Source organism: Carcharhinus amblyrhynchos, chromosome 1 (genome assembly GCF_965287045.1).
Source record: "Carcharhinus amblyrhynchos chromosome 1, sCarAmb.v2.hapA, whole genome shotgun sequence".
NCBI classification, from domain to species: Eukaryota; Metazoa; Chordata; class Chondrichthyes; order Carcharhiniformes; family Carcharhinidae; genus Carcharhinus; species Carcharhinus amblyrhynchos.
The window spans coordinates 32,283,263-32,297,633 of NC_137324.1; positions in this window are offsets into that span (position 1 = coordinate 32,283,263).

Here is a 14,371-nt window from a genome sequence, read left to right on the forward strand (position 1 = left end):
TTGCCAGCAGCAAGCCAATCAATGTAACTTGATACTTTTATGACTTCGAAGTGAGAACATGTAAGAGTCTGGGAAAAAGCTGTGTAAATGTTTGCTCAGCTCAGTCAGCTATAAATTCGAACTGTTCAATAAAGCTTCTTTCAGGACAGTTGCCCAGCTGAGCTGCAGTGAACTCAGTGACTTCCCTGGAATACAAGTGTTATTTTAATGTCCAGAAGGTATGCACCCTTGATCTATCTGTCGGCGCATCACATTGTCGGTAACTGCACGGAATAACTTGTGCATAAGGAAATAAGGTAGCTGGAAAACTTACCTTCTTGCTCGCAGCTGAAAACTAAAAGCCTGCCATTTGGTTTGGCAATTCCAGTCATTTCTAATATAAACCCAAAAAGCTTGGATTGTATGCAAGATGCTCCTGAAAAAATAACTTCAGAGAATTGAGTGACTGTGGCCCTGGGCTTTTGCTGTGTGCAGTTGAATGAATCATCGTGCAGCTATGTTGCTGGTCTGGTGGCACGTAGAATATGGTTTTGAAGGTGTCCCATGCAAGATGGTGACAGTAGTAATTGGCAGCCGTGCTTCTGACATTGCCACAGCGACCACGCCACAAAAAGAATACTCTACAGTCTTACAGATTTGCATAATCTAAGATATCAAAGACAATTTATGTTTATATGGTGTTTTTTTTATGTAATGAAATAAATCACAAGGGCATTATGCACAGTTAAGTACTGGATGAGATTCACCACCATGATTCCATGGAAGGATAATCCCTTCATCTTAGTCCCTACTAACTTCTTTTCTACAGGAAGCATGTAGTTTGGAGCCTGGTGGTGCTGCACATTCATTTTGGTTCTTAGTTACCCCAATATTTATCACTTGGGCAAATTGGAGATAGCCCTTCCTGGCCTGATAACACAGAGACTCACACAACCAAACCCATGAGCTTCAGGTTGAAGAGAGGACAGTTAGGCCCAATAAGATGAACTTCTGTGAGGCCTCATAACTGACCAGCTTGGAGGGCACCTCTCCCTCACAATCTTTGCCAAGTCACCATTGCCTTGTTCAAGTAACCATGATCCATATATTACATGTACATCATTACATATTCATCCAAGGCATTATGATCTCCCTACGTTAATTATTAATGGTACTCGCAATTAGTTAGCTTCTCCCCAGCTGCCATCAGACTGTTGAATGGAACTATCTTATATTAAGTTGATGTTCTCTGTACCCTAGCTATGGCTGTAACACTACATTCTGCATCCCCTCCCTTCTTTCTCTATGATTGGTATGCTTTGTCTGTATAGCGCACAAGAAACAATACTTTTCACTGTATATCAATACATGTGACAATAATAACTCAAATCAAATCTGGGGTGGGTAAGTTGTTGGAAGGTATTTTCAGAGACAGGATTCATAGGCATTTAGAGATGCAAGGACTGATTAGGGACAGTCAACATGGCTTTGTGAGTGGAAAATCATGTCTCACAAAGTTGATTGAATTTTTTGAAGGGGTAACCAAGGAAATAAATGAAAGCAATGCAGTTAATGTTGTTTATATGGACTTTAGCAAGGCCCTTGACAAGGTACCATATGGTAGATTGTTGCACAAGATTAAATCTCATGGGATCCAGGGTGAGGTATCTAAATTGATACAAAACTGGCTTGATGACAGCAGCCAAAGGGTGGTTGTAGAGGATTGTTTTTCAAACTGGAGGCCTGTGACCAGCGATGTGCCTCAGGGATCAGGGCTGGGTCCACTGTTATTCGTCATTTATATTAATGATTTGGATGAGAATATAGGAGGCATGGTTCGTAAATTTGCAGATGACACTAAGATTGGTGCATAGTGGACAGTGAAGAAAGTTATCTTGGATTGCAATGGAATCATGATCAATTGGGCCAGTGGGCTGACGAATGGCAGATGGAGTTTAACTTAGATAAATGCGAGGTGATACATTTTGGTAGATTGAACCAGGGCAGGGTTTATTCAGTTAATGGTAGGGCATTGGGAAGAGTTACATAACAAAGAAATCTAGGGGTACAGATTCATAGCTCCTTGAAAGTGGAGTCACGGGTGGACTGAGTGGTGAAGAAGGCATTCAGCATACTTGGTTTCATTGGTCAGAACATTGAATTCAGGAGTTGGTACGTCTCGTTGAAATTGTACAAGACATCGGTAAGGCCACACTTGGAATACTGTGCACAGTTCTGGTCACCCTATTATAGAAAGGATATTATTAAACTAAAAAGAGTGCAGAAGAGATTTACTAGGGTGCTATCGGAACTTGATAGTTGGAGTTATAAAGAGAGGTTGGATAGACTGGGACTTTTCTCTCTGGAGCGTAGGAGACTGAGGGGTGATCTTATAGAGTCTATAAAACAATGAGGGGCATAGATCAGCTAGATAGTCATTATCTTTTCCCAAAGGTAGCGGAGTCTAAAAGTAGAGGGCATAGGTTTAAGCTAAGACAGCAGAGATACAAACGAGTCCAGAGGGGTGATATTTTCACACAGAGGGTGGTGAGTGTCTAGAACAAGCTGCCAGAAGCAGTAGTAGATGTGGGTGCAATTTTGTCTTTTAAAAAGCATTTAGACAGTTACATGGGGATGATGGGTATAGGGGGATATGGCCCAAATGTGGGCAATTGGGACCAGCTTAGGGGTTAAAAAAAGGGACAACATGGACAAGTTGGGTGGGAGGGTCTGTTTCCATGTTGTAAACATCCATGACTCTATGACTGTGAATCAAATATCTTGCAGTTGTATAGTCATAGCCCATCCTCTTCGACCAATTTCAACTCCCCTGCAGAATCTTCTTCACTTTTTACTGGATCTGCTGAATCTCAATGGCCAGTTCAGGCAGATTGAGGCAATTGATTGCTGATGTGCCAACATTAAAAAGTTAACATCTATCAGTAATTGAACTTTATTTTCTTTGTCCTGCCTCCTTAGCTCCTGATCTCTCATCTAGTTCTCATAGATTCCCCGCAAGGTTGCTGTCTCCTGGTATATCCAAACTGTTGTTTTGCTGAGATGTTCATCTTTTTCACCTACAACTGTTTAGCTTTTGTATTGCTGAAAAAGGAGAAGGACAGATTCACAAAAATAACAATTCTAAAGGGAACAGCAATTTGTACTGCATGAGAAGAGAGTATAGATTAGGTGGCAATTGGACTCCGATTGGCAGAGGCATTTCTTTTATCAACCTGACAGTCTCACATCATCCAGAATAACTGAGACTACCTCGTAGTGTGCATTATAATACAAAATCTAACCAACTGGGACTAGCAACAACCCATTTCCTTGGACCGGGTCGATGTGTTACCTGAGAGTTGACTGTGTAATTCTGAGTGCCTCATGATCTTTTGCCCTGAACTTCAGTCCTTTGCTGAGGATAGATCATTCAATGTCAGGGAGGAGAGCGCAAAGAGGTTGTAAAAGGCATTTTCTGAAACTTCCAGGATTTTGGAAAGTAAAGAAAATCCCTTTTCTATCTTAGTTACTGGAAGAGGAGAAGGAAGAAGAAAAATGCAAGCATGCTAATACAGCAGTAACTGTCTACATGGGTTTTGGGCCAGTTGGAAGGAGAAAGTTTCACAAACATCCAAATCATAGAATCATAGAATTCCTACAATGCAGAAGGGGGCCATTCAGCTCATTGAGTCTGCACCAACTGTCTCTGACAGAGCACCTTACCCAGGCCCTTTCCCCCATTCTATTCCCATAACCCCACACATTTACCATGAATAATCCATCGAATCAATAATGATAATGGAGCACAGCGCATCAGTGCAGAAGAGAAAGTAGAAGCGTTTGCAGCCATCTTCACTCAGGAGTGCTGAGTGGATGACCCATCTCTGCCCCCTCGTGTGGAGATGTCTTAAGAGCACTGTTAATGTTCTTGAAATCTCTCGCTCAATAAGCACAGCAGATGTCATCTGAGTAGATGACCTTGCATCTGCATTACAGATGTCTTATCTTCAAACAATTTGATTCACTCCACGTGATAGCAACAAACGGCTGAAGGAATTGGATACTGCAAAGGCTATGGGCTCTGATAATATTCTGGCAATAATCCTGAAGACTTGTGGTCCAGCACACCTAGCAAAGGTTTTTCCCAGTAAAGTTACAACACCGATATCTATGCAAACATGTGGAAAATTACCCAGGTAAGTTCTGTTCACAAAAAGCAGGACATAAGAACATAAGAACATAAGAAATAGGAGCAGGAGTAGGCCATCTAGCCCTTCGAGCCTGCCCCGCCATTCAATAAGATCATGGCTGATCTGAAGTGGATTAGTTCCACTTTCCCGCTTTCTCCCCATAACCCTTAATTCCCTTGTCTGTCAAAAACCTATCTACCCGTGTCTTAAATATATTCAGTGAGGTAGCCTCCACCACTTCAACGGGCAGAGAATTCCAGAGGTTCACCACCCTTTGAGTAAAGAAGTTCCTCCTCAACTCCGTTCTAAACTGCACCCCCCTTATCTTGAGGCTGTTCCCTCTAGTCCTGCTATCCTTTCTAAGCGGGAAGAATCTCTCTACCTCTACCCTATCCATCCCTTTCATTATCTTATACGTCTCTATAAGATCCCCCCTCATCCTTCTAAACTCCAACGAGTACAGACCCAGTCTATTTAGTCTCTCTTCATAGTCCAACCCCCTCATCTCTGGTATCAGCCTAGTGAACCTCCTCTGCACTCCCTCCAAGGCCAAAATATCCTTGCGCAAGTGCGGCGACCAAAACTGCACACAGTACTCCAGCTGCGGCCTCACCAGTGCCCTGTACAGTTGCAGCAAGATCTCCCTGCTTTTATATTCTATCCCCCTCGCTATAAAGGCCAGCATTCCATTCGCCTTCTTGATCACCTGCTGCACCTGCAGACAGGGTTTTAGCGACTCATGCTCAAGGACTCCCAGGTCCCTCTGCACCGTAGCATGCTGCAGCTTTTCGCCTTTTAAATAGTAATCCCTCCTACTATTATTTCTGCTAAAGTGGATAGCTCACACTTGTTAACATTGTACTCCATCTGCCAGGTTCTCGCCCACTCACTCAGCCTATCCAGATCCCTCTGTGGACTTTTCACACTCTCCACACAATTTGCTTTTCCACTCATCTTTGTGTCATCAGCAAATTTAGCTACCCTACACTCAGCCCCCTCCTCCAGATCATCTATATAAATGGTAAACAGCTGAGGCCCCAGCACCGATCCCTGCGGCACTCCACTAGTCACCAACCGCCAAGTACACCACAGTTCCCTCGTTCGACTACTTCCTCCCTGCCTGACAGGTACGTATTTATCAAGGACTCGCAGTAGCTGCTCCTTGAACAAGCTCCACATTTCAGTTGTTCCCAGCCCCTGCAGTTTCCTACTCCAACCTATGTATCCTAAATCTCACCTAATCACCTCATAATTACCTTTCCCCCAGCTATAACTTCTGCCCTTCAGTATATACCTATCCCTTTCCATCACTAAGGTAAACGTAACCGAATTGTGGTCACCTACCTCCAAGTCTAACACTTGGTCTGGTTCATTACCCAGTACCAAATCCAATGTGGCCTCACCTCTTGTTGGCCTATCTACATACTCATGAAACCTTCCTGCACACATTGGACAAAAACTGACCCCTCTAACGTGCTTGAACTATAGCTTTTTCAATCGATATTTGTAAAGTTAAAGTCCCCCATAACAACTACCCTGTTACTTTCACTCCCATCCAGGATCATCTTTGCAATCCTTTCTTCTACATCTCTGGAACTTTTTGGAGGCCTATAAAAAACTCCCAGCAGGTTGACCTCTCCTTTCCTGTTTCTAATCTCAGCCCATACTACCTCAATAGACAAGTCCACATCAAACGTCCTTTCTGCCAGCGTAATACTGTCCTTGACTAACAGTGCCACGCCTCCCCCTCTTCTACCACCTTCTCTGCTCTGACTGAAACATCTGAACCCAGAACCTGCAACAACCATTCCTGTCTCTGCTCTATCCATGTCTCTGAAATGGCCACAACATCCAACTCCCAGGCACCTCTCCAGGCTGCAAGTTCATCCACCTTATTGCGTATGCTCCTCGCATTAAAGTATACACACTTCAAACCACCCTCCCACCTGCCAATACACTGCCACGACCTAGAAACCTTATCCATGACCTCCTGATTCTCATCCTCCTGTACATTGGAGCTACAATTCAGGTTCCCATCTGCAGGACTTACTCAGTTAATAGTAGAAACAATTCCAACCCAGCCAGTTACCAATAGTTTACTCACAATTATCAGCAAAGTCATGGAAGTTGTCTTCAGCAAGTGACAATTACTCATAATCTGCTCGACGATGCTCAACTTTAGTTCAGCCAGAGCCACTTGGCTCCAGGCTGCATTAAAGGCTTGTCCAAACATGAACATTAGAGCTGAATTCCAGGGCTGAGGTAAGAGTGATTGCCCTCGATATCAAGAACAAAATTTGACTAAGCATGGCATCAAGAAACTCTCTCCCAAAACTGGGGCCGATGGGAATCAGGGGGAAAACACTCTGCTGATTGGATTCACACCAAACACAAAGCAAAATGGTCTTCGGTGTTAGTGGTCGATCATCTCAGTTCCAAGACATCACAGCAGGAGTTCTGCAGAATAGTGTCCTGAGCCCAACTATCTTCAGCTACTTTATCATTGACCTTCATTCCATCATAAGGTTTAAATGGGATCTTCGCTTAAAATTGCACAATTTTCCCTACTGTTTGCAGCTCAAGCAATCACGAAGCATTTGCTTCTCTTCTTCAAAAGACTATTTCTTCGTTCTTTGTTCTATTTTGAGTCCATATGGGGCCCGAATGGAAGAGGCAATTAAATGACTGACCTCAACGATCAGCACTGGTCCCCACCCTGTTCAACCTATACATAAATGACCTGCTAGCCACTTGCAGATGCAAGATCATCTACTCAGTTGACATCTGTTGTGCTTATCGAATGAGAGATTTCAAGAACATTAACAGTTCTCTTAATGACCACCTTAGCAAACTCTCTGACTACTGTCAAAACTGGCAATCAATCCAAATGCTGTCAAAACCATATCATGGGTGGAATTTTCCCAAAAGAAATGTCATAATAATGAGAAAACTGGAGTGATCCATATGGTTTGTCAGGTGCAGTCCAGACCTCAGTTGTCCCACACACAGTCATTTTTTTGGGAGAGTGGAGAGTTGCGTTCTGGTTCGGAGAATGCTGGCAGGGGGCTTGGGGGGGATGGGTGGGTGAGGCTAGCTAAACATGCGCGTTGAGCCCAGTTGCAAAGCACTCAAGCGTCATTTTGGATGGGCGCCCCGATCTTACAGTGCACTGATAGTCCCCACCATCCCTCCCCGCCATGAACATTAGGACACCACACATCATCGGCAGCATGTTACCCCACCCATTTCCCAACACAGATCACTGGCATTGGGTACTGGGGCCCTCCCAATGAGTCCACCTACATGACACCCTTTTACGACTGCATCAGACTCACCCATGGGCAACTGTGGCTAAGTGCAAACGTAGAAACCTAGAAACTGGAAGCAGGAGAAGGCTGTTCGGCCTTTCGAACCTGCTCTGCCATTCATTTTGATCATGGCTGATCATCGAATTCAATATCCTAATCCCCCACTTGCTCCCCATATCCCTTGATCCCTTTAGCCCCAAGAGTTATATCTAATTTCTTCTTGAAATTACACAATATTTTGGCCTCAACTGCTTTCTGTGGCAGTGAATTCCACACATTCACCATCTTCTGGGTGAAGAAATTTTTCCTCACCTCAGTTTGACCAGGTTTACCCCTTATCCTCAAACTATGACCCCTAGTTCTGGATTCTCTCACCATTTGGAACATTCTTTCTGAATCTCCCCTGTCTAACCCTGTTAGAATTTTATAAGTTTCTATGAGATCCCTCTCATTCTTTTCAAGTCCAGCGAATATAATCTTAACCAACTTAGTCTCTCCTCATATGATAGACCTGCCATCCCAGAAATCAGCCTGGTAAACCTTTGTTGTACTTTCTCTACAGCAGGGACATCTTCCTCAGATAAGAACACCAAAACTGTGCACAATACTCCAGGTGTGGCCTCACCAACGCCCTATACAATTGCAGCAAAACATCCCTATCCCTATACTCAAATCCGCCCGTTTTGAAGGCTAACATACTATTTGCCTTCTTTACTGCCCGCTGTACCTGCGCCTTTACTTTCAGCCATTGTTGCGTGAGGACTCCAGTGTCTTGCTGAGTATCCATCTCTCTCAATTTACACCCATCCAAGTAATAATCTATGTTCCTATTATTACTACCAAAGTGGATAACCACATTTATCCACATTATACTGCATCTGCCATGCATATGCCCACACACTCAGCCTGTCCAAATCACGCTGAAGCATCTCTGCATCCATCTCATAGCTCACCCTCCCACTCAACTTTGTATCATCTGCAACTTTGGAGATAATACATTCAGTTCCCTCTTCCACATCACTAATATAATGCAAATAGTTGGGGTCCTAGCACAGATGCTGAATATAATCAGAAAATGTCCCAACCTGTTTGTCACTGGTTGTCTCACTGCCCTACACCCCAATAAGGAGGCTGCCAAGAATGTCAAATTTGACATCTAGCTGTTCATCAGCGCATACAATAGGAATAGTCATAATGAAGCATTCTATCGCTTCATGCAACAAGATCTAGACATTCAGGCTTGGATTAATAAGCGGCAAGTAACATTCTCACCTTACAAGTGTCAGGCAATGACCATCTTTAACAAGAGAGAGTCTAACCACTTGCTCTTGACATTCAATCATTACTGATCCCCCAGTCATCAATGCTCGGGGGGATCATCATTGATCAGAAACTTAACTGGACCATCCACATATGTACTGTGCTAAACCAGGCAGGTCAGAGACTAGGGGCAGGATTTTCTAGCTGTTCTTGCCCCAAGACTGGAAAATGCTGTCCGAAGTCAATGGACCGTTGCATGGTCTGTCTGCTACAATTCCCATGGTGGACTAGACAGGAAAATTCCGCCCCCAGAATTCTTTCTGACTCCCCAAAGCCTATTCATCAACTACAAGTCACAACTCAAAATTGTGATCATATTCTCTCAGTGACAACTGTGTGCACTCTCTGATGTACTGCAGCAACTTACAAAAATCCTTTGACAGCATGTTCCTAACTCATGACGTCTAGATGGACAAGGATAGCAGATTCAGGGAAACTCCACCATCCGCAAGTCACCCTTCACATCGGACACCATCCTAGTTTGGAACCAAATTGCTGTTCTTTCGCTGTGGCTGTCTCAAAGTCCAAGAACTCTAATAGACGCTTTGGGTCTACGTATGAAACCTGGACTGCAGTGGTTCAAGAAGGGGGCTGACCATGACCTCCACAAGGACAATTGCGAATGTACAATAAATGCTGGCCTTGCCAGTGGTGCCCACATCCAGTGAACAAATAAAAAGGAACCTCCAACCCTCCGAGATCCCTGAACTCTTCACATTTTGGTCTCTTACCTGATCCCAATTTTAATTGTTCCAACACTGACAGCATTGCCATCAGTTGCTTAGTACCTCATTCTAACCCTCTCTCCTCCCTTGACACTTTTTAAAATCTATCACCCTGACCAAGCTTTGAGGTCATGTGACCTAATTTATGTGGCTCAGTATCACATTTGATTTGATTTGATTTGATTTACTATTGTCATGTATTAGTACACAGTGAAAAGTATTGTTTCTTGCGCACTATACAGACAAAGCATACCGTTCATAGGGGAGGAAACGAGAGAGTGCAGAGTGTAACAATAATAAAAGGTAGAATTAGAAGGTATGCTGGGAACAGCTTGCAAGAAGTCGCCTTGCTCTGATGTCATCTTGGTTTTTTTTTGCTGCATTTTGCAGCGATTAACACTTCTGCTGAAGCACCTTGAAACATTTTGCTCCATTAAAGCCACTATGTAAATTTAAGCTGTTGTTTTTGGATCCTGACAAAGCTTCTGTGTACTTCTAAAACAATAAGACCAGGTTATAGTCCAACAGGTTTATTTGGAATCATTAGTTTTTGGAGCACTGCTCCTTCATCAGGTGAATCTACTCCAAAATCTTGTGATTCCAAATAAATTCGTTGGACTTTAACAAAACAGATAACTCTGGAAAATCTAAACAGGCCTGGCAGTATCTGTAAGGAGAGAAAAGAGCTGACATTCGAGTCCAGACAACCCTTTGTGAGACTCCTTACTATGCCCATCCCCAGTCCAATGCCGGCACCTCTACATCACTTCTGTCACATTCAGCTTCTAAGTGGAAATTCAGCAACACTGGGATTTCAAATAAAACAGGAGCCAGCAAAATAGAATGTCATTTAGGCAGGCATAAATACAGTGTGGATTTTATAGCGGAAATCACAGGAACATTGTAAACTGCACTCAGTATACACACCTGGTGAAGTCACTTGGTACATGGTCAGAATCCAGACACTTGATACTGCAATCATTAATTCACCACTGTTTCTTTTTCCTTCTATTAAGAACCATAATGAAGGCTCAATAACTGCCCTGTTTTGAAACATTGACATGATAGATTTTCCTCTGCTCTGCTCCAAAGTAACAGCCTGAATAACTAGTGAAAAGCACGGGCTTTTCTAATAATTTTCTAAACGCTAATAATTTTACCCAGGCCTGTGCCAAATGGCACTAAATCCAAATTTCCCCTCCCAATTCCCTGGCCATGACCCATCATTGCACTTGAAGGGGGCATTGAAATAAATGCAAGTGAACAACTCGGCACAACTTTCTTCTTTCCAGCACCAAACAAGAGCCACTCGGCTCTATAGAAACCTGGTGTTATTGTTCCTGACACATCTATCTTTAAGGGATAGAATGCTCTTGTGTAAAACAGAGATGATCAAAGCTTTGGAAAGAAATAATGAATTTTAGCTCCATCCAAAAGTGCACCAATAGCAACTATATGCTGTAATCTTTTTCTTCCAGACCGTAAAAATCTATTACCCATGACATTGTCTGTTTTAGGCTTCTTCCCGCAGCAGCTGCTGGACTAGACAGGGTAGATGCAAAGGAGATGTTCCCGATGGTTGGGGTGTCCAAAACCAGGGGTCACAGTCTGACGAAACAGAACTTAGATGAGGACAAATTTCTTCACCCAGAGAGTGGCCAGCATGTGAAATTCTTTACCACAGAAAGTAGCTGAGGCAAAAACATTATATGTTTTCAAGAAACAGTTAGAAAAAGTTCTTGGGGTGAAGGGGATCAAAGGATATTGGGGGAAGGCAGTATTAGGCTATTGAGTTGGATGATCAGCCATGATTATAATGAGTCATGTGGAGCAGGCTCTAAGGGCCAAATGGCCTCCTCCTGCTCATACTTTCTTTGTTTCTATGCTTGAAACAATATCTGTGTTTGTACAAAGCATAGCAGGCATTTTCAGTTCCTATAAATGAAGCCCAGTCTTCTAATTCTACAGAAAAGTTTCCTATTCTCCCATCAGGAGTGATGTGTCCTTTCCATTGCTCATTTAATACTGTTTTGTAACTATAACTAGTAGAACCTGAATGAGCTGCTTTGCTGAGTCACCCAGCAATCCTCCTCTTTGTCTTGATGCTGCCAAACCATTCTGAACTTAATCTCTCCTGAACTTTTCAGATCACAAATTCCATTTTACCCATTAATGGCTATGATGAACACTATTGGGTGAATAGTGAGTGTTGTGGATTTAAAACAGAAAATGTCAAAGCCGTGCATTATAACAACTGAGCTTTTTGAACATAACCACAGTGTTGTGCCTTCAATTCTTGCTGTCCGACTTGCAATCAGTGGGTGCACTGCACTCGTGGTCTATGTGGATACTCATCTGGAACATTCAGTCTAAATTGTTTCCACACCACACAAGAAGCAACAAAATTCTCTTTCCCACAGCCCCCCTCCCCCTCATTCTTTTCTGTCCCTGTTGTTTTTTTGGGAAAGGGGTGGTGGGGGGACAGCAGAATGGAAAAACGGGTGCAGAGCCATTAAAGTAATCATTTCGATCCTGTCACAATGATAGAATTCTAGCAGAGTTGTAGCTGAGAGCAGGATTAGTGCCCCCTTCATAAAAACAGAAAAATCTCAGCTGGGGGTTGGGGTGTTTCTTAGTCCAACCCTGCTTATTCTTCAACCGCAGTTTAGGAGCATGTCAGGGGGTGTCATAGGTTACCATGAGGTGGGGAAGTGACAGCCTAGTGGTATTATTACTAGACTATTAATCCAGAAGCTCAGCTAATGATCTGGGCACCTAGGTTCCAATCCCACCACGGCAGGTGGTGGAATTTGAATTTCATAAAAAATATCTGGAATTAAGAATCTACTGATGCCAATGAAACCATTATCAATTGTTGGAAAAACGCATCTGATTCACTAATGTTCTTTTAGGGAAGGAAATCTGCTGTCCTTACCTGGTCTGGCCTACATGTGCCTCCAGAGCCACAGCAATATGGTTGACTTTCAATTGCTCTCCAAGGGCAACTAGGGATGGGAAATAAATGCTGGATAGCCAGCGATGCTCAAGTCCCACAAATGAATTTTAAAAATCCCACCAGAAAGAACACTTACAGATGTTTATTTGGTGAGTGCAACCATGAATGTCATTCCCAGCTGGCAGTGGAGCCCAATGGAAACTTGTCTTGAAGTGCTCTGACCTATTTCAATGGGAGCCGATGAAGTCGTACAGCAAGAGGAAGCGGATTAAGCAATCTTCCCATCTGCAGACCAACTTGGTAGCCATATCACCATGGGTGCCGCATTGGCATTCCAGTGGCAGTGTGAGCTGGGCTCCTTTGTTGTGTTGCTACAGGCACAGGCATGCTATTTAAATTCGTCATCCCCGAATCCAAGCGAGAGCCACCACTGACAATTCAGTCCCTAGGATTTAAGAATGGGGTCAATACCGGTTGAAATTGGCTCTGGAAAAGTATCAGGGGTGTCTGGGATGAAAGTACCAGGGATTTCTTTCACTAATTTTACTGCTATCCAATTTTTGCTGCTGTCAGTATGTCCCTGTCCTGAAGCTGATATATTAATATAAACAAGATGAAAATCTCCTGATAACACTGACAGCATCCGTTCCTGAATTTGGTCTATTTACCCCAGGGGCCAAACATGGAGAGGCCTTCCCTATAAAAGTACAGGCAAAGGGAAAGGAGCTTGTTTTCAATGGCCATTATTTGCACTGGAGGAGGAAGGAAGATACAAACAAGAGAGTTAATGGCTTTTGAGTTGGTCACACCAGCACTGTCATTGAGTACAAATCTTATTTTAGTTCAATGGGACCTTCTAAATGTTTTGCTTTGGGTGCTGCAGAGGTGCTGGTGACTTTGTCCCCAACATGTCAAAAGATGGACCCACTTTCGAAGTAGAAGAAACTCATTTGGCCCATATGTTTGTGTGGTGCATAGCCTATAGGTTAAGGCACATGAAGCACATATCCAAATGAAATATGATTAGGGTTTCTCCCTCTGCTGCCTTTCAGGCTGTGAGTTCCAGATCTCAACCCTCCTCAACTCCCGAATCCTTCCACCAGTTACAGAGCATAGTAGTTCTCCCTTACTATATTTATCCCATCTGATATTTAACACTCTTCTTTCTTAACTATAATATGGCTACAAAAGCAGGTCAGAGGTTAGGAACTCCATGGAGAGTAATTCACCTCCTGACTCCTCAAATTCTGTCCACTATCTGTAAGGCACGAGATAGGATACTCTCCACTTGCCTGGATGAGTACAGCTTCAACAACACTCAAGAAGCTTGACATCATCCAGAACAAAGTAGAATGCTGGATTGGCACCTCATCCACAAGCATTTACTCCTCTCCACCACTGAAGCACAGTGGCAGCTGTGTGTACTGTCTACAAAATGCACTGCAGGAACTTACCGAGGACAAGGGCAGGACACACATGGGAACGCCAACACCTGGAGATTCCTCCTCCAAGTCACTCACCATTCTGACTTGGAAATATATTGCCGTTCCTTCATTGCTTCTGGGTTTCTCAAAAGACTAAGGAAATTTGGTACGTCAGCTATGACTCTCACCAACTTTTACAGATGCATCATAGAAAGCATTCTTTCTGGTTGTATCACAGCTTGGTATGGCTCCTGCTCTGCCCAAGACCACAGGAAACAACAAAAGGTCGTGAATGTAGCCCAATCCATCACGCAAACCAGCCTCCCATCCATTGATTCTGTTTACACTTCCCGCTGCCTTGGCAAAGCAGCCAGCATAATTAAGGACTCCACGCACCCCAGACATTCTCTCTTCCACCTTCTTCTGTTGGGAAAAAGATACAAAAGTTTGAGATCATGTACCAACCGAC